Source organism: Scyliorhinus torazame, chromosome 2 (assembly GCF_047496885.1).
Source record: "Scyliorhinus torazame isolate Kashiwa2021f chromosome 2, sScyTor2.1, whole genome shotgun sequence".
Classification (NCBI taxonomy): Eukaryota; Metazoa; Chordata; class Chondrichthyes; order Carcharhiniformes; family Scyliorhinidae; genus Scyliorhinus; species Scyliorhinus torazame.
In genome coordinates this window covers 129,334,392-129,357,627 of record NC_092708.1, presented here as the reverse complement: position 1 = coordinate 129,357,627, position 23,236 = coordinate 129,334,392, and positions in this window count along the sequence as shown.

Here is a 23,236-nt window from a genome sequence, read left to right as displayed (position 1 = left end):
GCAGCTGCAGGCAGCCGTCCTCCGTCTCCACGTCCTCATGAGTAGTCGCCGCAGGTTCATCCAAATGGAAGGTTCGGCCCCTGGGCTGGCCCCGGTTCCTGTTGGAATGACTGCACCTCTGGCACTCCCAGGACCGACATCCTCGACGGGGTCAGTGTCCACAAGTCTGACCCGGACATGGCTCCTCATCCATTGGTTCTGGAGAAGGCTCCATTCGGGAAGGAACGTCCGGCGGCCACTGGCGTCGATCCGGACGCCGCCCCACCCAAGGTACCGCAGGAGTGCGGGGAGACGCTTTTGGACAGAAGGGGTTGCGCCCCAAGGCATGCACCTCCATTCCCTGTAGCTCCTGCACTCCCCGTTCTGCGCTCTCTCGGGACAATACTATTTGAATGGCCTGTTGAAAAGTCAATGTTGGCTCAGCTAACACCTTTCTCTGGGTGGCCGCATTGTTAATACTGCAAACCAAACGGTCACGTAACACTTCTGACAAGGTCTCACCATGGTCACAGTACTCCGCACTCCTGCATAGCCTGGATAGAAACTCTGCAAGGGATTATCCTTGGGTCCTCTCAGCGGTATTAAACCGGTAACGATGGACTATTGTGGATGGAGTTGGGTTAAAATGTTGCCCCACCAAGTTCACAAGTTCATCAAATGCCTTGGTGTCCGGCGCAGCTGGGTACGTAAGGCTCCTAATCACCCCAAACGTATGCGGGCCGCAGGCGATGAGCAAAATAACCACCTGGCGCTCGTTTTTGGTGATATTGTTTGCCCGGAAATAGTAACACATCCGTTGTGCGTACTGCTTCCAACTTTCCAGCGCAGCATCAAAAACATCCAAACGTCCATACAGAGGCATGGTGTAACAGAAAAAAAACTTTCAACCTGTATCCAACAAAAATCCAGGCAGGTGGTTTCAGCAGCATTTACAATAACATATGTATACACAACAACAACAGCAGCAGCAGCAGCAGCAACTTCCTTGCTGCTCACTCCTCTCTAGCTGGTTCCAAACTGGCCAGCTCTATTTATGCAGGGAGTCTGCTAATGATTTCTCTGCCCCCTCATTGGGGAAGCTTATACTCCCTAAGGATTGCCATTAGTCCCCAGCCAGTGGTAAGCAGGCTGGTTATAACAGGGAGCCTGTCAATTTTCTCTTTTTGGAGTCGATTTCGGTGGGAGAATCAGCTGGTGAGTCAGTTTCAGCGGGAGCAGTGCGGAAGTGGCTGCTGGGAGGTACGTCTGTCCTTTAAAAGCACTTGTCTTTGCAGGGGCAGGCCAGTCGATTTCGGCGGGAGAATCAGCTGGTGAGTCAGTTTCAGCGGGAGCAGTGCGGAAGTGGCTGCTGGGAGGTAAGTCTGTCCTTTAAAAGCACTTGTCTTTGCAGGGGCAGGCCAGTCGATTTCGGCGGGAGAATCAGCTGGTGAGTCAGTTTCAGCGGGAGCAGTGCGGAAGTGGCTGCTGGGAGGTAAGTCTGTCCTTTAAAAGCACTTGTCTTTGCAGGGGCAGGCCAGTCGATTTCGGTGGGAGAATCAGCTGGTGAGTCAGTTTCAGCGGGAGCAGTGCGGAAGTGGCTGCTGGGAGGTAAGTCTGTCCTTTAAAAGCACTTGTCTTTGCAGGGGCAGGCCAGTCGATTTCGGCGGGAGAATCAGCTGGTGAGTCAGTTTCAGCGGGAGCAGTGCGGAAGTGGCTGCTGGGAGGTAAGTCTGTCCTTTAAAAGCACATGTCTTTGCAGGGGCAGGCCAGTCGATTTCGGCGGGAGAATCAGCTGGTGAGTCAGTTTCAGCGGGAGCAGTGCGGAAGTGGCTGCTGGGAGGTAAGTCTGTCCTTTAAAAGCACTTGTCTTTGCAGGGGCAGGCCAGTCGATTTCGGCGGGAGAATCAGCTGGTGAGTCAGTTTCAGTGGGAGCAGTGCGGAAGTGGCTGCTGGGAGGTAAGTCTGTCCTTTAAAAGCACTTGTCTTTGCAGGGGCAGGCCAGTCGATTTCGGCGGGAGAATCAGCTGGTGAGTCAGTTTCAGCGGGAGCAGTGCGGAAGTGGCTGCTGGGAGGTAAGTCTGTCCTTTAAAAGCACTTGTCTTTGCAGGGGCAGGCCAGTCGATTTCGGCGGGAGTAGAGCTGGCTGGTTAGTCAATTTCAGCAGGAGCTGAGAATTTTTTTTTTTTAATTAGTGTTTTAGGCGGGACAGGAAGTCGACCCACGGACGTCTGGGAAGACCCTCACCAATAAATTCTGGTGGAGAGGAAACCCATTGGTCTGAGGTAAGTACCATATTTTATTATATTATTATTATTTTTTATAAAAAATTTAATTTAGTTGTTAGCCAGATCTTGGTAGAAAGTTAGAGGAATGGCAGGGAAGGGAGTGCAATGTTCCTCCTGCAGGATGTTTGAGGTGAGGGATGCAGTTAGTGTCCCTGCTGATTTTACCTGCAGGAAGTGCTGCCATCTCCAGCTCCTCCAAGACCGAGTTAGGGAACTGGAGCTGGAGTTGGAAGAACTTCGGATCATTCGGGAGGCAGAAGGGGTCATAGATAGCAGCTTCAGGAAATTAGTTACACCAAAGATTGGAGATAGGTGGGTAACTGTAAGAGGGACTGGGAAAAAGCAGTCAGTGCAGGGATCCCCTGCGGTCGTTCCCCTGAGAAACAAGTATACCGCTTTGGATACTTGTGGGGGGGACGACTTACCAGGGGTAAGCCATGGGGTACGGGCCTCTGGCACGGAGTCTGTCCCTGTTGCTCAGAAGGGAAGGGGGGAGAGGAGCAGAGCATTAGTAATTGGGGACTCTATAGTCAGGGGCGCAGATAGGAGATTTTGTGGGAGCGTGAGAGACTCACGTTTGGTATGTTGCCTCCCAGGTGCAAGGGTACGTGATGTCTCGGATCGTGTTTTCCGGGTCCTTAGGGGGGAGGGGGAGCAGCCCCAAGTCGTGGTCCACATTGGCACTAACGACATAGGTAGGAAAGGGGACAAGGATGTCAGGCAAGTTTTCAGGGAGCTAGGATGGAAGCTCAGAACTAGAACAAACAGAGTTGTTATCTCTGGGTTGTTGCCCGTGCCACGTGATAGTGAGATGAGGAATAGGGAGAGAGAGCATTTAAACACGTGGCTACAGGGATGGTGCAGGCGGGAGGGATTCAGATTTCTGGATAACTGGGGCTCTTTCTGGGGAAGGTGGGACCTCTACAGATAGGATGGTCTACATCTGAACCTGAGGGGCACAAATATCCTGGGGGGGAGATTTGTTAGTGCTCTTTGGGGGGGTTTAAACTAATGCAGCAGGGGCATGGGAACCTGGATTGTAGTTTTAGGGTAAGGGAGAATGAGAGTATAGAGGTCAGGAGCACAGATTTGACGTCGCAGGAGGGGGCCAGTGTTCAGGTAGGTGGTTTGAAGTGTGTCTACTTCAATGCCAGGAGTATACGAAACAAGGTAGGGGAACTGGCAGCATGGGTTGGTACCTGGGACTTGGATGTTGTGGCCATTCCGGAGACATGGATAGAGCAGGGACAGGAATGGATGTTGCAGGTTCCGGGGTTTAGGTGTTTTAGTAAGCTCAGAGAAGGAGGCAAAAGAGGGGGAGGTGTGGCACTGCTAGTCAAGAGCAGTATTACGGTGGCGGAGAGGATGCTAGATGGGGACTCTTCTTCCGAGGTAGTATGGGCTGAAGTTAGAAACAGGAAAGGAGAGGTCACCCTGTTGGGAGTTTTTTATAGGCCTCCTAATAGTTCTAGGGATGTAGAGGAAAGGATGGCGAAGATGATTCTGGATAAGAGCGAAAGTAACAGGGTAGTTATTATGGGAGACTTTAACTTTCCAAATATTGACTGGAAAAGATATAGTTCGAGTACAATAGATGGGTCATTTTTTGTACAGTGTGTGCAGGAGGGTTTCCTGAAACAATATGTTGACAGGCCAACAAGAGGCGAGGCCACGTTGGATTTGGTTTTGGGTAATGAACCAGGCCAGGTGTTGGATTTGGAGGTAGGAGAGCACTTTGGGGACAGTGACCACAATTCGGTGATGTTTACGTTAATGATGGAAAGGGATAAGTATACACCGCAGGGCAAGAGTTATAGCTGGGGGAAGGGCAATTATGATGCCATTAGACGTGACTTGGGGGGGATAAGGTGGAGAAGTAGGCTGCAAGTGTTGGGCACACTGGATAAGTGGGGCTTGTTCAAGGATCAGCTACTGCGTGTTCTTGATAAGTATGTACCGGTCAGGCAGGGAGGAAGGCGTCGAGCGAGGGAACCGTGGTTTACCAAGGAAGTGGAATCTCTTGTTAAGAGGAAGAAGGAAGCCTATGTGAAGATGAGGTGTGAAGTTTCAGTTGGGGCGATGGATAGTTACAAGGTAGCGAGGAAGGATCTAAAGAGAGAGCTAAGACGAGCAAGGAGGGGACATGAGAAGTATTTGGCAGGAAGGATCAAGGAAAACCCAAAAGCTTTCTATAGGTATGTCAGGAATAAGCGAATGACCAGGGAAAGAGTAGGACCAGTCAAGGACAGGGATGGGAAATTGTGTGTGGAGTCTGAAGAGATAGGCGAGATACTAAATGAATATTTTTCGTCAGTATTCACTCAGGAAAAAGATAATGTTGTGGAGGAGAATGCTGAGCCGCAGGCTAATAGAATAGATGGCATTGAGGTACGTAGGGAAGAGGTGTTGGCAATTCTGGACAGGCTGAAAATAGATAAGTCCCCGGGACCTGATGGGATTTATCCTAGGATTCTCTGGGAGGCCAGGGAAGAGATTGCTGGACCTTTGGCTTTGATTTTTATGTCATCATTGGCTACAGGAATAGTGCCAGAGGACTGGAGGACAGCAAATGTGGTCCCTTTGTTCAAAAAGGGGAGCAGAGACAACCCCGGCAACTATAGACCGGTGAGCCTCACGTCTGTAGTGGGTAAAGTCTTGGAGGGGATTATAAGAGACAAGATTTATAATCATCTAGATAGGAATAATATGATCAGGGATAGTCAGCATGGCTTTGTGAAGGGTAGGTCATGCCTCACAAACCTTATTGAGTTCTTTGAGAAGGTGACTGAACAGGTAGATGAGGGTAGCGCAGTTGATGTGGTGTATATGGAATTCAGCAAAGCGTTTGATAAGGTTCCCCACGGTAGGCTATTGCAGAAAATACGGAGGCTGGGGATTGAGGGTGATTTAGAGATGTGGATCAGAAATTGGCTAGCTGAAAGAAGACAGAGGGTGGTGGTTGATGGGAAATGTTCAGAATGGAGTACAGTCACAAGTGGAGTACCACAAGGATCTGTTCTGGGGCCGTTGCTGTTTGTCATTTTTATCAATGACCTCGAGGAAGGCGCAGAAGGGTGGGTGAGTAAATTTGCAGACGATACTAAAGTCGGTGGTGTTGTCGATAGTGTGGAAGGATGTAGCAGGTTACAGAGGGATATAGATAAGCTGCAGAGCTGGGCTGAGAGGTGGCAAATGGAGTTTAATGTAGAGAAGTGTGAGGTGATTCACTTTGGAAGGAATAACAGGAATGCGGAATATTTGGCTAATGGTAAAGTTCTTGAAAGTGTGGATGAGCAGAGGGATCTAGGTGTCCATGTACATAGATCCCTGAAAGTTGCCACCCAGGTTGATAGGGTTGTGAAGAAGACCTATGGAGTGTTGGCCTTTATTGGTAGAGGGATTGAGTTCCGGAGTCAGGAGGTCATGTTGCAGCTGTACAGAACTCTGGTTCGGCCGCATTTGGAGTATTGCGTACAGTTCTGGTCACCGCATTATAGGAAGGACGTGGAGGCTTTGGAGCGGGTGCAGGGGAGATTTACCAGGATGTTGCCTGGTATGGAGGGAAAATCTTATGAGGAAAGGCTGATGGACTTGAGGTTGTTTTCGTTGGAGAGAAGAAGGTTAAGAGGAGACTTAATAGAGGCATACAAAATGATCAGGGGGTTAGATAGGGTGGACAGTGAGAGCCTTCTCCCGCGGATGGAAATGGCTGGCACGAGGGGACATAACTTTAAACTGAGGGGTAATAGATATAGGACAGAGGTCAGAGGTAGGTTCTTTACGCAAAGAGTAGTGAGGCCATGGAATGCCCTACCTGCTACAGTAGTGAACTCGCCAACATTGAGGGCATTTAAAAGTTTATTGGATAAACATATGGATGATAATGGCATAGTGTAGGTTAGATGGCTTTTGTTTCGGTGCAACATCGTGGGCCGAAGGGCCTGTATTGCGCTGTATTGTTCTATGTTCTATGTTCTAAAGCTGTATTCTTGGTTCAGCATAGAGATAGAAAACAACATTAAACTGATTATGAGATGCAGCTGTATTGCAGAACAGAGATAGAGCTGTTGGAGAGACAGAAATATAATAATAGTATCTCTTATTAGGATTTATTGAAATTATGAACAGATATTTTCGACTAATTAAGTTGTCAGATATGATGGACAGACGTTTTCCAAGGGGAACATGGAATAATAGACATGATTGAACTAAGATACTGCACTAGATCCAATGGAAGGCTGTATGTGAATCTTTGCACGGCAAGTAGAGGTTCATCGCCTGAGCATTATGGTTCAATCATGGCACAGGTAGTGTCATCAGCTCAGCCAGGGTAAAGCAGCAAACAATACTCAAATTTCTTCCTCAGCTGGATAATATACAATTGTCCATTTTCCAAATGTGCAATCCTGATGCGGGTCTTACCCAGTGTGGGAGTGCCTATCAGGCAATTGTGGTTTCATTCTAGACTATATTTTCTCCATAAATTTTAATAGATGGAATACTGTGGGAGTTCATTCACGATTTCCAGATATGTTCGCATTGGTGAGTGGAGCTACACTCATGGAGCATGTAATTGAAGAATTAGCCTCGTAAGTGCCAAATATAAGTGATAGTATTTATAGGTTGTGACTTGTTGCAGAATATTCTTTAAGAGACAGTGTTCAGCCAAGCCCAATTAAAATATGATGTGGAGATACCGGCTTTGGACTGGGGTGGGCACAGTAAGTATTACAACACCAGGTTAAAGTGCAACAGGTTTATTTCGAATCACTAGCTTTCGGAGCGCAGCACCTTCCTCAGGTGAGTCTGATGAAGAAGCTCACCTGAGGAAGGAGCAGCGCTCTGAAAGCTAGTGATTCAAAACAAACCTGTTGGACTTTAACCTGGTGTTGTAATACTTCTTACTGTGCCCAATAAAAATATAGTCTTTTTGTCTATTGACAGTCCAATGTGAATGAACTAAAACTTTTGTGCTTCTGTTTCTATAGATGATTGTTTGATGGCCTGAAGTCAATATTGTCGAAACTGATCAGACACTCAAAAGGGAAGATTATGACAGTGTAAAGTAAAGATGGTTTGAAGAAGACATTGAAATCAAGAGCAGCAAAAAGCCCATAGAGGAATAGATTCTACTCTTTGGTCAAGAAGCAGGAAGAAGACTCATAGATGAAAGCATTGTTCACAAAATAAATGTTGGTAAGAAGTAGTTGGAGTTCATTGTTGTCATTCTTCCAGTTTTTCAACAGAGACCACTGCGGTGCACGCAGAAGAATCTGTTTGTTGATTTGGATTCAAGTGTCAGATGCTGTATGATTTTAAATGGATTGCACAACAACCTGCAGTTAAAAAGCATCTTTCATATGGCAAATAGTCCTAAGTTACTTTTCAACCTAGAGCCAGGTCTGAGCAGGACTAGCAGGAACGTAAGGAATTGTTCTTGAAGAGGTAAACTTGATGGTAGATTTTGAAGGTGGGGATAGATGTAGCAAGACACCCAGATTTGCAGGAGGAAGTTTGAGCACGGGGTGAGATGGCGCAGTTGATACCAATGGGCCAGCAGAAGGAAGAGTGATCACAGCAGTTCAAGTTAGATGCACTGAATCCTTGGGTCAGGATGGAGGGCTTGAGGGGGGTGAAAGTTTAGGGAAGAGTGACGTTTTGAAAGGATTTAAAGATGAGGATTCTGAAGTTGATACCCTGGCAAAGATCAAGATGAAAAATGGGCGGACGTTTTTGTGGGATGGGATCTGGAACCTGGATGAGTTGAAGTTTATAGATAGTGGAGACCAGAAGGCTACCGAGGATGGTCTATGAAAAGCAGTCAGATATTAACAGAGGCATGGATGAGAATTTCAATGGTAGGGGAGGAGATGGAGAAGGTTTCAGTTGAAATTCCTAGTAATGGGCTAATGGTGGGGCTTGAAGCTTAGCTCATCAGAGCGACATCATATGGACATGAATACAATGTTGATACAGTTATTTCAGAAGATCATCTTTCAAGTTAAGGCAATGGACTTCATAGAATGCATAGAACTCGCACAACACAGGAGGCCACTTGGCCCATTGAGCCTGCATTGACCCCCCAAAGGGGCACACTACCTAGGCCCATTCCCTATCACTGCCTACCCCTGTAACCCCTCCTAACCTGCACATCTTTGGACACTAAGGGGCAATTTATCATGGCCAATCCACCTAACCTGCATATCTTGGACTGTGGGAGGAAACCGGAACACCCAGAGAACACAAAACCTCCACACAGACAGACACTCAAGCCCAGAATTGAACCCGTGTTCCTGGTGCTGTAAGGCAGCAGTGCTAACCACTGTGCCACCATGGTTCCAGTGGTTCTCCACAGCACACCATTCATATTCAGTTGAAGGTTATCTAAAAGGGAATGAATGGTAAGCCACCGTCCTTTGGCACTGTGGCTGGTGTGTTATACAAATTCAGGATTAACCCAAGTAAGGCATTTCCATTTAGGATTCCTCCCAAAACTCCATAAATAATTAATAATACCATCAATAGTTTGGTTAAACTTCTCTTTCTACAGATTATTTGACAACATTCATGTTCTACCATTTTATGTAGAGTTTCACTTTTCCAGATTTGCATTACATTTTTTTATTGGTGCACACACACAGTTTTGAAAGCCTAAATCAAAACCAGTATTAAGGTATGGAAATATTGTGTGGGGAAGAAACCTCAGAAATAAATAGTAAATGTTAAGAAATTCTGCCACATGCAGTTAATAAATCTTGTAATAAAAATTGATTTCTACCATTTGAATTAAGGTAATGTGATTACTCAGCAGATAATAAATTATGGTACAGTACTAATTACCATTTGGATTGATCTTGTTCTAATTCTAGAACAGCACACACAGGATGTGACTGGATTAAGTGCTAAGAGCAGCATGCATTATAGAGAAATGTACAACCTAGCCCTGTGAATCCAGTCTAACATCAATTTATACTAAAGTATTGGAGAAATCAAACACATTCTTTGGATTTCCGTTTTGAAACATAGTCAATGTTGGGACTGGAAAAAGAGATGTTAAAAATCATTTAACAGCCAGGATTAGAGACCCACACTACAGGTTTATACTTCAGGGAACTGACTAAATATGTCAATTCTTAAGACAATATTCCTAGGAGTACAGCAGATACCTTTGGCTTGCTGTATGTGTATATATGTACAACCAGGAATTTACACAAATATGGCCGAGAATCAGATCCCTAGTGTATAGGGCAGTAATTGCTGTTGTTCTTATAAAAAGAAGAGAGAATGTAAATGCATTTGGGCTTTTAACTATGCAATAGACACCTGTTAAAACAACATTTAAATGAATCTTTCCCCAAAATGTTTGTAGACTTTTGAAACAGTTCTATAAAGTGGGAAAGCTTGCAGTTTTTCCAATTTATTTAAGGCTGACCATAGGACACCTTGTATAGGATACAGTAATTAATTAGTGCAAAAAATATAATAGCGTTAAATTGTCCTCTAATACAAATGAAGTCTCTACTGAGCCAAATTGGCACTAACCATCATGGTACTGAGTTAGCTGTAATTTTTGTGATCACTTTCTGGATGTTGCCAAGGTGTAACCTGGATCGGATGTTTGAGCCAATTCAGAAATGTAATTATCATCACAACAAATAGCAGCTTCATGATCATTGCATGTTAAATTCAGAAGATGCTTCTTTTTCGTGCAAGATACTCTTGCAAAACCAGAGAACTCCTTTAAAAACCAAGTAAGAAAATGTTTCTATCTATGTTCATTTTGCGCATTCGAGGAACTTTGATATATTGGGATTATAAGTCCTGTTGTGAGTTCACTTTGTACTTATATGTTGCATCTCAAATTTGGCCTTGTTCTCTTTATAAGTGTTATAATATATTCTTTATGTGCATGTTTTTATCTTCTTGTACTTTTCTTCAACAGGTCAAACTGACTTTATTTTCTAATTAGGAGCACAAGAACTAGAGAAGGGTAAGTTATTTGGCCTCTCGGGCCTGCTCCGCCGTTTGATAAGATCATGGCAGATCTGATTGTGGTCGCAACTCCACCTTCCTGTCTGCCCCCCCATAACCCTTGACTCCCTCGTCCATCAAAATCAAAAAGAAGTTCTCCAAGTTGTGAAATACTTCATCGCTGCTATTGTGTGACCGGCCAAAACAAGGCACAATTGAAGCCTGGTGAGGGGAACTAAACATCTTGGCGAGATTGAAATGGCTCATTTGCATTGGCAATCCAGCTGTCTTTATTTTACAAGAACTAACCAAAGGAGACACATTTGATTGACAGGCAACTTGAAGTATGACGAAGCAAGTACTTTAATGCCGGTGCAGTTGGGCTGCCCCCAAATACCACCATCATCCTTTTGTGCTTTTCTTCAAATTTGACAAATGACAAATTGTAATAAAAACCATGAGTGGACTGTTCATGTCACACACACACAACACATGGCCCTCATTATCCATGACATACAGAATGGTTTATAGTTCTAGTTTCTGTTCATATTCAAAATCCTTTTTAGCTCATTTACTGTTTTCTACACTGTGCCAGTATGTTATTAAATACCTTAATGCTTTTCATCATAATACTAATTGCACAAAAAAAATTCTCCTGGCACTAAAGATTCTTTATAACGTGACATGTTTGAATTTATCTGCCCTAACATATCTAGAAAATATACCCAAAGAGTTCTGTTACCCAGATTAATCAAAACCATGCAAAATTGCATATGAGAATTTAAGTAACACTTCAAAGAATGATATAATTGGATATATTTAATAATTAATTGAAAATGAAACCAACAGTTGACAGTATTTTGTGCATTTGTACTGTAGGAAAGACATAATCTGCCATCAAAATGACCTATTTCAGATGCTTTTGGCATTTACGGGTTTTTAATATTTCTACAAAAACATTAATAGGATATGAAACCCCAGTAAAAGCAGACATTGTATAATTATTTCTAATAGAGTAAAATTAATTGTAAACCAACAAGAATAATGTAGTTCTGACATGACATTTAATTCAGGAATATACATGGAGCCCCTTGGGATTAATAACTATGGTTATGAAATTTCATTACAAATTGCTTAGAACCTGAATTTTGTTACGATCAGAATATTTGACGCATTATCCAGATTTCCAGAATTTAAAAAAATCCACCTACAGCTTTGTCATATAAGAGCTAACTATCTCGATAGCTTTCAGTAATCAGTAAATTGCAGTATTACGGCATCGTGAACCCTGCAAAAGCATGTCGGTAATTGATATATTCCTTCATTCTCTTCCTGTTTAAAGTTGATGGAAAGGATTTAGTACAATGCTTATGTGGTGATGACAGATTTAGAAGTGGTTATGAACTATAACAGACATATACTGGCCTGCATAGCAATCCGCAACACATGCTTATGTTGTATTCTACAATCAGAGCACAGGGAACTTTTTCAATCTCTGGTAAAGTCTGCTTCATTTCTAGAGTTTTGGATTTGTGTGATAAATCAGTTTTCAATTCACTTTTTCTGTTCTTCTGCTAGAGTATACTTATTAAAAGTGAGGTAGGTTGTAGATATGTGGTGTAACAGCTAGTCAAACTAAAATGTGGCAAAGATCATCTGGGCAACAAAGAACTGCACAATGAAAACAGACTATTCATCCAACTGTGACGAGCACCACTGACAGATGTGAATGTGGGTATTATAGCTCTGTGAAACAGAACCATGTGGGCCTTCATTAAGTACCACAGAAGCTAACAGCCTGCAGACTTGACTATAGAAATATTCTACTCATATCAAGGCTCTCTTAGTATCGACAAATCTCTTGATTTTCGTCAGATATTTTAAATTATTGATTATAGTTCTCTTGACTCTCATTAGTCCCAGGGAAAAAAGGTTTTTTATTTCTTGAAAGAGAAAATGTGTTTCAATGGCTGCTGTTTAGAATACTGAAAGGATGCACATTTGATTAGAGTTAGTGACCAAATACCAATGGTGATTGTAAAGCAACCTTTCGCAGACAACACATTCTTATTAACTTAGTATTCTAATTCAAGGGAAATTAATTGGAGAATAATAAACAAGATGGTTAGTGTTTTTTGAATCCCAAGAATGGTTTGGTACATCAACTTAAAAAGTTAACATGTGGATTGTAAAACCCAAATAGGCAAACATCTTTTAGTTTGCTATTTACTCGCTAGGCCTATTTGTGTTTATTTTTAGAATATCATTTTAAAATTACTTTTCAGCAACTGGAACAGCCCCGGACAACAATATCATAGAGAACAAATGAAACTTTGAGTGTTTATTGCAACATATCTAAGATTGCTAGAATTCATTCATAATTGAGTTAGCCAATAATGAATGAGGAGTTGAGCATGTGTTAGGGTTTTTGTTGGAATGGTAATTCTTTTTTGAGTATAAGCTAATGCAAGCATTTACTTTCCAATTGATTTTGCCTTTAGATCACTTGGATCATCATGGTTAAATATGATTTTGAAATAAGTATACTTAAAAACACCATTGTGAAAGGTTTTACTACAAAGCAAGTCAGTTTTCAATTTAAGTTGCATTTTAGAATTACAATTGTGCAAGTAGCAAAATTGTTGTGAAGGCAGATAGAGAATAGAATAAAGATTCCAAAAATAAAATTCTGAATAAGGAATGAATGTTTCCCTTTCTCAAAACTCAGGTAAACGGCAATACGGGATTAATTTATATCCTTTCAACTCATCAAGTGCCTGTCTGTGTGGAGTCTGCACATTCTCCTCGTGTCTGCGTGGGCTTCCTCCGGGGGCACCGGTTTCCTCCCACTGTCCAAAGATGTGTAGGTTAGGTGGATTGACCATTCTAAATTGCCCTTAGTGTCAAAAAAGGTTAGGTGGGGTTACTAGGTTATGAGGATAGGATGGGCTTGAGTAGGGTGCTCTTTTCAAGGGCAGCACGGAGGCACAGTGGTTAGCATTGCTGCCTATGGCGCTGAGGACCCGGGTTTGATTCCCAGCCCTGGGTCACTGTCCGTGTGGAGTTTGCACATTCTCTCCGTGTCTGCGTGGGTTTCACCCCCACAACCCAAAAGATGTGCAGGCTAGGTGGATTGGCCACGCTAAATTGCCCCTTAATTGGAGAAAAAAGTAATTGGTACTCTACATTTTAAAAAAAAGTAGGGTGCTCTTTCCAAGAGCCGTTGCAGACTCAATGGGCCAAATGGCCTCCTTCTGCACTGTAAATTCTATGATTCTATGAAGTGCTTTTCACTCATGATATCCACTGCCTCCTCCCTGTAAAACTGTCATTCTCATTTATTGCCAAACGAATTACTGAGAGAGATTATTTCTTACTTCCCTTGTTCTCTGGTCCAAAGTTATATTGATACAGAAAGTGTAACAAAAACTACCTTCTGAGCTTCATTTGCTTCTTTCTATAGCATTTTCCCTTCCAAACTAAGATAATGAATTCAAGCCCTACCAGCGAGATTTGAGTAGGAATATTTAGCAGGATTTTCTACTATTGGAAGTACCAATATCTTTAGGGATGATAATTATTCACATCAAGTTCAAGAACAATTTCTCAGTATCCCTGTGTAAATGAGGTGACAAGCTTGCCGGATCAATTGATTGTATTGTTTCCAAGAAAAATACTATTTCCACTGTATCATTTGTAATTATTACATTTAATAGGCTTTCATTTGCATGGCTTCAAGTGGGTTAGACTTTTCATATCTAACATTTATTAAAGAAATACAAATGACAAGATACATCTATGCAAAATAATGTTATAATAAATATTATGTGATATTGTAAAGAGCATTGAAAATATTGTTCGGCACAAGGAGCTAGGCGCACTTTAAACTAATTGAATGTTATGTAAATTAAAAAGTCTTGTCAATTTTTGTAATTAAATAAAAATGTAAAATCCGTATTCCCACAAGGATTTCCTGTGGTCTGTAGCTGCGTCCTTATACAATTTTGCATATCTATACAATTAGATTATAGTCATGTACGGTTAACTGCAAAAATATTAAATTTAGAAATACACAATTTTTAACCAACATTGAATTTAAAGGAAAATTGTTGCTATTCATTTACATTTAGGTCACAGGAAAAAATATTCAAAAGTTACACTTGGTCAGTATTTTGGGAAGTTCTCATTATGTGGGTAAAATCAGAAATTTCAATTACTTTCCTATTTTTGCAATCAGTAAACAGCAAATTTTGATAATCCAAACGTCAAAAATAACCAAAAAATCCCTAGTAAGTCGAAAACAATTTAATACTCATTAATATGAAACTGCTGCATTAGCTGCTATTTGATTCAGGGCTATGCAGAGGTGATGTTATGATAATGGTGTTGTTACAATTGAAGAAAAGTGTTCAATGAAAAATGATTATATTAAAAAGCAGTGACAAATATTTATGTTAAACATTATTTCCTTCTCACACATTTGCACAGTGTGTTGGCAGCCGTCCAAGAATACATGGCTGCATATCGGCAGCATTTCTCGGAGAATGTAATGTCCTATTTCTGAGTGCAAGCTGCTCTGGCTTCATAGCAAAACGTCTGGTTCGGCTGCATTACAATAAGCAGTATCAGCCTTTGTTCCCTATGCCCTGCCAATAATTATAAAGATTAAGGCAACTAATACACGTAATAATATTTAAGTTGTTAGGAATCAATACAGCCTGGCTATAGAATGGAAGATATGCATCTTTGTTCGAGATGGAAGCATTCATTTTCTAATAAATCACTCATCCACTGCAACTCAATTTCTTAAGCTCAGAAGCATCCAGTCTGGGTTCTTGAATATATGATCCATTTACTACTGGAGTAGGACTACCATATGTTTCAGCCCAAAGTAAATTGCCTTTGAGAGGAAACATTGGGGTAATTACATGCTTATTTTGCAGTGATCTTAATAAAGGTTTATAAAAAGGCCAGGGTGCAGGGATTCTGCAAAGTGAACTGACTGAATACATTGTAGCTATTTCCCCATGGTGATGTATAACTCCTGAGAAATGAGATGATGATCAGAGACCTCAGGATTCTAACACAATTGCACATTTCAGTATTGACAGGGATGGGGCAGGGCCCTAGTGAACAGGCGTACAGTAAAATCAGTGATGGGGAAAGAACCATCCTGCGCAGAATCCTCCTATTTGGTTATCCTGCTACTCACATGAGATCTAACACCTGCAAAAACATACATTGTGGTAATATTCTCCGAGAGTTCAATGAACTGCTGAGCCAGCTTCACTCCGAGCACAGCCACTCCAGTAATTGGTGTATTTGTAATTTAAGGCATTGCAATGGTATTAAAATTCTCCCATGCTTCTGGTAAAGACACACAATAAAGCAATAACAAAATAAAAACATTTATAAAAATCGTAAATGATTTTGCAAAACTAATAAATATATATACAAATTACGTTCAAATATTTAGACTGTATAACTTCTGTGTTTTGCATTTGTCAAATTAAAATTCTATATTAAATTGGAATGCTTGATTAGAAATTGTTCACATTCAAATAGAATCTGCTTGTAACCAGAGCTATCAGTGATCTGGAAGTGGCATTTAAAAAAAGATGCTGCCATTGTATAGAATATCCAGGGCAGAAGGAGGCCATTCGGCCCATCCAGTCTGCACTGGCTCTTAGGAAGAGCACCCTACTTAAGCCCACACCTCCACCCTATCCCTGTAACCCGGTAACCCCAGCTAACCTTTTTTTTGGACACTAAGGGCAATTTATCATGGCCAATCCACCTAACCTGCACTTCTTTGGACTGTGGGAGGAAACCGGAGCACCAGGAGGAAACCCGCACAGACAAGGGGCGAACCTGCAGACTCCGCTCAGGCAGTGACCCAGCCGGGAATCGAACCTGGGACCTTGGAGCTGTGAAGCAACTATGCTAACCACTGTGCTACCGTGCTACAATCCCATAACAATATTCAAGGAAACAATGTTAAAACATTTCATCCTTACAGATATTCCAAGTCTAGTCTCACTGAGTTAACCCCAGACTTTATAGAACTTACAGCCTTACAGCTGAATATTGATCATTCTCAAGATTTGTGACATAAAACTCTGCTTGTGGAACTGTGGGTTGCATTTTATTTCCCAAGTAGATGAATTATTAATGACATGTGGTATTCAGCAACTAGCAGACCTGGGAATAGCATTGTTCTAATCTGAGCCTTTACCTAGTCCTCCACCATCACACACATTTAGGAAATAAGAAGGAATCTTCAAACACAAGCATATCATCATGTAAATGCTGCACCATTAGAATAGCAGTAACGCATTTGATTTTCCACTTGACATTCAGTAGTTTGCCTTTTCCTCACAGTATTACATTATTCAATCTGCAAAATCATCATAGAGGAACGGGTTACGAAATAACATTTCTTCCCCAAATTATTTTTGAAAAATAACCCTCTGCATGTTTCTTTGTTAAGTGCTATGGTCATGTTTGCAATGTTTTGCACCGGCATATCTGTTTATTCTGTAATTCTGAGTTGAAAAGGCTGCTAAATTGACTATTATGGTATGCACACCAACTGTTTGGTTAAGATTGCAGCTTCCAGTTTAGCTGTCTCCTCAAGATCGCTTTCCTCGAAGGTGAGATGATTTAGAGGCCCACAGAAACTTAATTTTTCTTGATCACCATGTGCAACCTGGAGCCTTAATGGCAACCATAATTAATTCTGCTGATGTTAATCATCAGGGCTGGGCCCCACAATTATCAGCCTAGTGCAGCTGGGGCATAGTGTAGACATGAAAAATTAGGAAAACAAATCAGTAATGGTGTGGCAGATTTAATCTGCATCATGAAACAAAGTTAAAAAGAGAAAGATCGAGAGAATTTCAGCTGAAGCTTTTGTGCCAATGAGTCTTGACAGAACTGAAAAATGTTGCTGATGCCCAAAGTGATTGGTAATTACTTGGCCATTGAATTTTTTATTGTCAATTTATCATGTTGCAAGAGGTTAAATTTAACATCTTCTTCCAATGCTATCTCACCAGGGAAAGGAAAGCTTCTGCACCACGTGGTGCAGGAGTCAGTGAAAGGTTAATCAGGTAGTCCTCTAGTTTGTGTGGTCTTTGAAATCATTACCTATTCTGTACAGTACACCCTGTGCGATGAATGCTGTCTGTAATGGAACAGATATGAAGGTAATGTGATTCTCAGCACCTTCACTGAAGAACACTTAGTTTATCTTTATGCATGTTTCAATGCTGCAGTAATCGCCTCATTTGAGCCCATATAGGATGATTTCAATGCTATCGAAGCCTTATTATATAAATCTTCTCCTGAATAAAAATCTCTTAAATATTTAAATTGAAGTGTTGATATGTTAACCCTTCATGAGGTAGAGATACATTTCCATCCTAAATTTGAAAAAAAAATATATAAGCACATTTTTATTCATCTAAAAATGCTGTGAAAGTTGGAAGAATAAATACATTTCTCCATGTATTTCCACATTCTTTTACAATGAGTCTCACTGAAAACGTATAAACAAATTTATTTATGCCATTTTTGATTTATTTATATTGAGTGGGATATATTAAATAGTTGAATTTTACTAAAAGCCCAGCTTGTTCAAATCTGCAATATATCTACAATGCAGAATGCAGTCAAGAGCTATTCAACATGATCTTCAATCTCTGAAATACTTCTCATCTAATGATGTGAACTCCTATTATCCTTTGGAGTATATGCAAAAGACATTTCTTTTCAACATAAAAACTAGGTAAACTTAGTTCCCTGATGTCAGTAGTTAAGTCTTTCTCATGATGTGCTTTGGATTCACGGAGCAAGAATGCACCAGCTTTGCTATTTGGGCTTATATCTGGGTAGCTGCTGCCAATTGGAGCAAGGGCACAATAATTGTCCTAAATACATGGAATGATCTTTGGTGGAATTACATGTGGATAGAGACATTGAACTGTGATATAATAGGCAGGGTTTTCCCTCCAGGAGCGGGAGACAATGGTCAGGACTGTTTCCGGGTGCTGAATCTTCCCCTGGAGGGAAGCAGTTACATGGAGGGAGGTAGTCCCTTAATTGGCCTGGAGAAGGGCCCATTGTCTAATCAAGGACAGCAGGCAGGCTCTTGAAACTGGAGGGTCAATCTGAGGCCTTCTGGCTTGAAAGGAGAAGCAAGCTGCTAGAGAGGCTAAATAGGATGAGGGCACGGCAAGATGGAGGTGTCCTCTCTCCAATGTTTAAATCTTAAATTAAAAGATGGATCTTGCAGCCAGGCCACCATTGTTGGGTAGGGGAGGGTGATGGTATAGCCCCTCCACAGGTCGGCTTGTCTGGAAAACGGCAGTTGGTTTCCTTTAATTGGCTTCAAAGGTTCCTAATGAGCCAAGATGGCTACCCGTTGCATGCCTACCCCCACCTTCCTATTTCGTCTCACGATAATGGCGTGAAGGTTGGACAGAGCCAGTGTGCAAGTCCATGAGGCTAATTTTAGCTTCAGCCCTCCTCCGTTTCCAGCCCCTGTGGGGGCTCATGGTTCAGCCCAATATTTTCAGTGATGATGTCTTCATGGTGAATAGCTTGTGGACACTTGTTATTTAGGTTCACAGAAGATAACATGGGCGAACTATTGAAATAATTGCCCAGCATGAGTCAGGACTTGCAGGAGAGAAGGGTGAAGGAACAAAATCAGGGAAATTTAGAGCAAAAAACACAATCAGGTTCACTACTGATGTCTTTCACAAAACCTTCACAAATAAATAGCCATTTCCAGAGTCACTGAATGCATTATGTGTTATCTGGGGATGATCGTGATTTTTAACTTGTGTAGCATCCCCAGATTAAATATTAATGCAGTCATATTCTTATTTTTCCTCTGTAAAATGTGGAACCGCCTATACAACTCAGTGTGACCTTTGAGATAATCATGCATTCTAATCAAAATTAAAGCTTAGAACAGTGGAAGCAGCGTAAGTAACATTATTCTTAAGCTTGTCAGGCATACTGTTGAATATACTCCTGCACTTGTGAAGAACATTTCAGCAAAGAGATGTGGAATTTTTTTTTTTTTTTAAGTATTACATATGTTGTCTAAAATTTTTGGAATAGATTTCTATTATTTGTTAATGAAAAATAAGATGTCGGCCTCTACAGAATTCCAATGGCCGTACTTGGACAAGGCTTTGAAGAGCGAGCACAAAAAAATCAATCTATACATTAATTGCCACAATTTATTATACAAATGAACATGTGATTCAGTCTTTATTGGATATAAATTTAAAACGTACAAGGAAACCTGGATTTTAAATCAATCACAAGAAAGGGTCTTGACTTGTTAGGAGGAGACAAAGACTGGTGATCCTAACCACATTAATCTGCAGATCAAAGTGTATGTAATTCTGTTACATATGGGAACTCCTCTGGGGAAACCCTGACAGGGATCAATCCCAGCTTGCAGGCAGTGACTTATAGCTCTTGAATACAAAGATGGTCAGATGGCATAACTGTCGACTAACAATGATGGAACTCATCTGATAGTGGCCACTAATGAAGGCTGCCCCGCAATCTTGGATACAATTTACTGGCAGGGTAGTTTCCCGAGGTTAAATAAAGCTATGGTGTAGGGAAATGCAATCTTTATTTTTAGCAAACATGACCTTTCTGACAGAGAGTTGGATATTGATTTTATATTTATACTTTGGAATCTCTCACAGTTAGGGTAAATAACTGCTCCTGCGGGCAAACTATGGCCTATCGGGTCACTGAATTAAAATCGCGGGCAATTTGAAGAGAGTTAATTCTTTTCTGCAATAAACCTTGCTTTTTTGAATCCTTGGGCACCGTGGCTATCAAAATGTGTGATAATTTCATGAAAATAAAATATTAGTATTATGGGCTTTGGGAAGAAGAAAGTGGAAGCAAAATCTGTGAACAAGAAACCTACCTCAATAGAGCAAAGCGATATCTGAAAATGACAAGCAATAAAAATAAAGGTGCCTACTAGCCCTTACTTGCCTCCTCAACTCTGTTCAATACTGAACTTCACTCTGGTATTGAAATAGCAGAAGATAATTCTTGTAAGAAAGGGATGGAGTGTAATGTAATAACTTGATAGTTCAAAGATCCTACTATATCTTGCTACTTTGGATTTAACTGCACTTTGTAACTGAATTTCAACCAATAGCACAACTAATTAGGAATCAATCCAGGGCCATTAGTGAGGTGAATAAGTGTACCAGGGTTGCATATTTCAAAAGAGCTGGTTTTAATGAGCTCACCTCATGGGCGAAAAGGGAAGTGAATAGATTGGAGATAATGTAGGGACTACACCAGCTGAACTGTGTGATCACTCAACAACTCCCATTACAAGTAAAGATGCTGAACTTGTACTCTTTCTTAATTGATCAACTTACCCTTTACCAAGAAAGTAAAATAAAGTCTATGTGGGAAACAGCTGTTAGTGTCCATTATTGGGCTCCTTAGATAACACTTGGTTTCACAACTGTATGGGGATTGGGTGTTACAGTGGATTATAACTGTGCCTTATCGGCAGCACGGTAGCACAAGTGGATAGCACTGTGGCTTCACAGCGCCAGGGTCCCAGGTTCGATTTCCCGCTGGGTCACTGTCTGTGTGGAGTCTGCACGTTCTCCCCGTGTCTGCATGGGTTTCCTCCGGGTGCTCCGGTTTCCTCACAGTCCAAAGATATGCAGGTTAGGTGGATTGGCCATGATAAATTGCCCTTAGTGGTCAAAAAAAAGGTGAGATTGGGTTATTGGGTTACAGGGATAAGGTGAAAGTGAGGGCTTAAGTGGGTCGGTGCAGACTCGGTGGGCCGAATGGCCTCGTTCTGCACTGTATGTTCTATGTTCACCTCCTGACTTTCAGGCAGAATATAATTTTTCGGTGGCGAACCATTTTGGTGACAAAGTGGCTGCTGTGATTTTAATACCTGGTGAAATCTAGCCGGCCAGATGGGTGTGCTGAATTAGCTTTCCTGTCAAGGTGGATGAGGTCTAAAAGTAGAGAAGTCTTGCTACCACTGCATAGGGCATTGGGTACACCACTCTGCACAGTTTATTCTTCTTACTGAAGGAAGGATATACTTTCATTGGAAGCTGTTCAGGGAAGGTTCAAAGACTAACTCCTGGGATGAAGGGATTGTCTTTTGAGGAAAAGTTGTACATGTTGTACATGTACATGCCGATACCTACTGGAGTTCAGAAGACTCAGAGTTGCTCTTATTGAAACATATTCTGAGGGGGCTTGACAGGGTAGATGCTGTGAAAAATTTTCCCCTTGTGGGGGTGAACTAGAACTAGGGGGCACAGTTTAAAAGTAAGGGCTCTCCCATTTAAGACAGAGTTGAGGACGGATTTCTTCTGTCAGAGGATTATTAGACCATAAGACCATAAGACATTGATGCAGAATTAGGCCACTCGGCCCATCGGGTCTGCTACGCCATTCAAACATGGCTGATATTTTTCTCATCCCCATTCTCCTGCCTTCTCCCCATAACCCCTGATCCCCTTATTGATCAAGAACCTAACTATCTCTGTCTTAAAGACAGTCAGTGATTTGGCCTCCACAGCCTTCTGCGGCAAAGAGTTCCACAGATTCACCACCCTCTGGTTGAAGAAATTCCTCTTCATCGCTGGTTTAAAGAATCGTCTCTTTAGTCTGAGATGGTGTCCTCTGCTTCTAGTTTTTCCTACTAGTGAAATTTGGAATTCTCTTCCCAAGAGATCCAATAGAGACAGGGTCATTGTAGATATTGAGGAAGCTAAGTTGGGCAGATTTTAGATCAATAAGGAAGTCAAGGATACTGGCGGGGGCAGGGGTTGCAGGCAGGAAAATTGAGTTAAGGCCACAATTAGATCAGCCAAGCTTGAGGGACCAAATGGCCTATACTCTTGCTCTTATTTCTTATGATTAAATGATCAGCCTGCCAGATTTGGGCCCAGGAATGTTGACAAATTGAGATGCTGGTGGCAGCTACATGTAGATCTTAGGGGAAAAGAAGATAAGGAAGCTAGGTGGCAAGCCCAGGTGGCAAGCCCAAAGGTGACATCAACCTGCAGAGCATGGCGTACATGCTAATCACTACTATCCTAAAATGCTAAGCGAGGTCCTATGTACTTCAGATGCTTTGCCTGTCCAGCGGTGGACCCCTGTTAAAATGGCAGCAAGTGCATCTTTGGGGAACATTGAGGTAGATTGTCTTGGCAGCTGCTCAGCTCTGTCCGTTAATCTTTTATCTTAACATATGCCCTCAACAGATGTAAGGTCAGCAGAAATCTTAGGTTTTTACACAAGTCCTAAAACTTCAAAAGAACATGTAAATCTGTCAGAAAATGAACAGTACAGGCATGCATAAACTTCGGAGGATAATGCACCTATCATGAAGAAGATCCTGGATCTAATTATTTTGTGCATGCAAGCAGAAATCTGATATAGCGGAAACCCAGCTCTTTGTCTGCAACACTACATCATCTGATTATAAACAAAGCAAAGGCTTCAGGGAAAAATTGCAAACTGGTTATATACATGCAGAGAAAATTGTTCAAACCTTGGGGTGAATGTCAAGAAAGGTGAAAATTGAAGCTAACATATACACACTTACAAAGCTGTGGTGTACACTCAAAGTAACCATTGATTCTGTCACATGATGTCAACCTGCTTTGCTTTTGTCATAGAAGAACATTTAAATCAAGGTACTGATTTTTAAGTTTTTTGTTTCTTACTGTTTTGAATTTGCAATATTTTCCAATGCTAATGTACTTACTGGGTTATTCATTAATTATGCTCTGCAATGGAAAAAATAATAGACCAGAATTTATTTTCTTTGACTACTTAGATAAACAACTGTTTTGTTGAAATTAATAGATTGATAACAAATACGTAGCAGGTTGTGAAATGTGCTATTGCCAAAGATGTGGGGCTGAATTCTCCACTTCCCACGCCAGCAGCGAGAATTG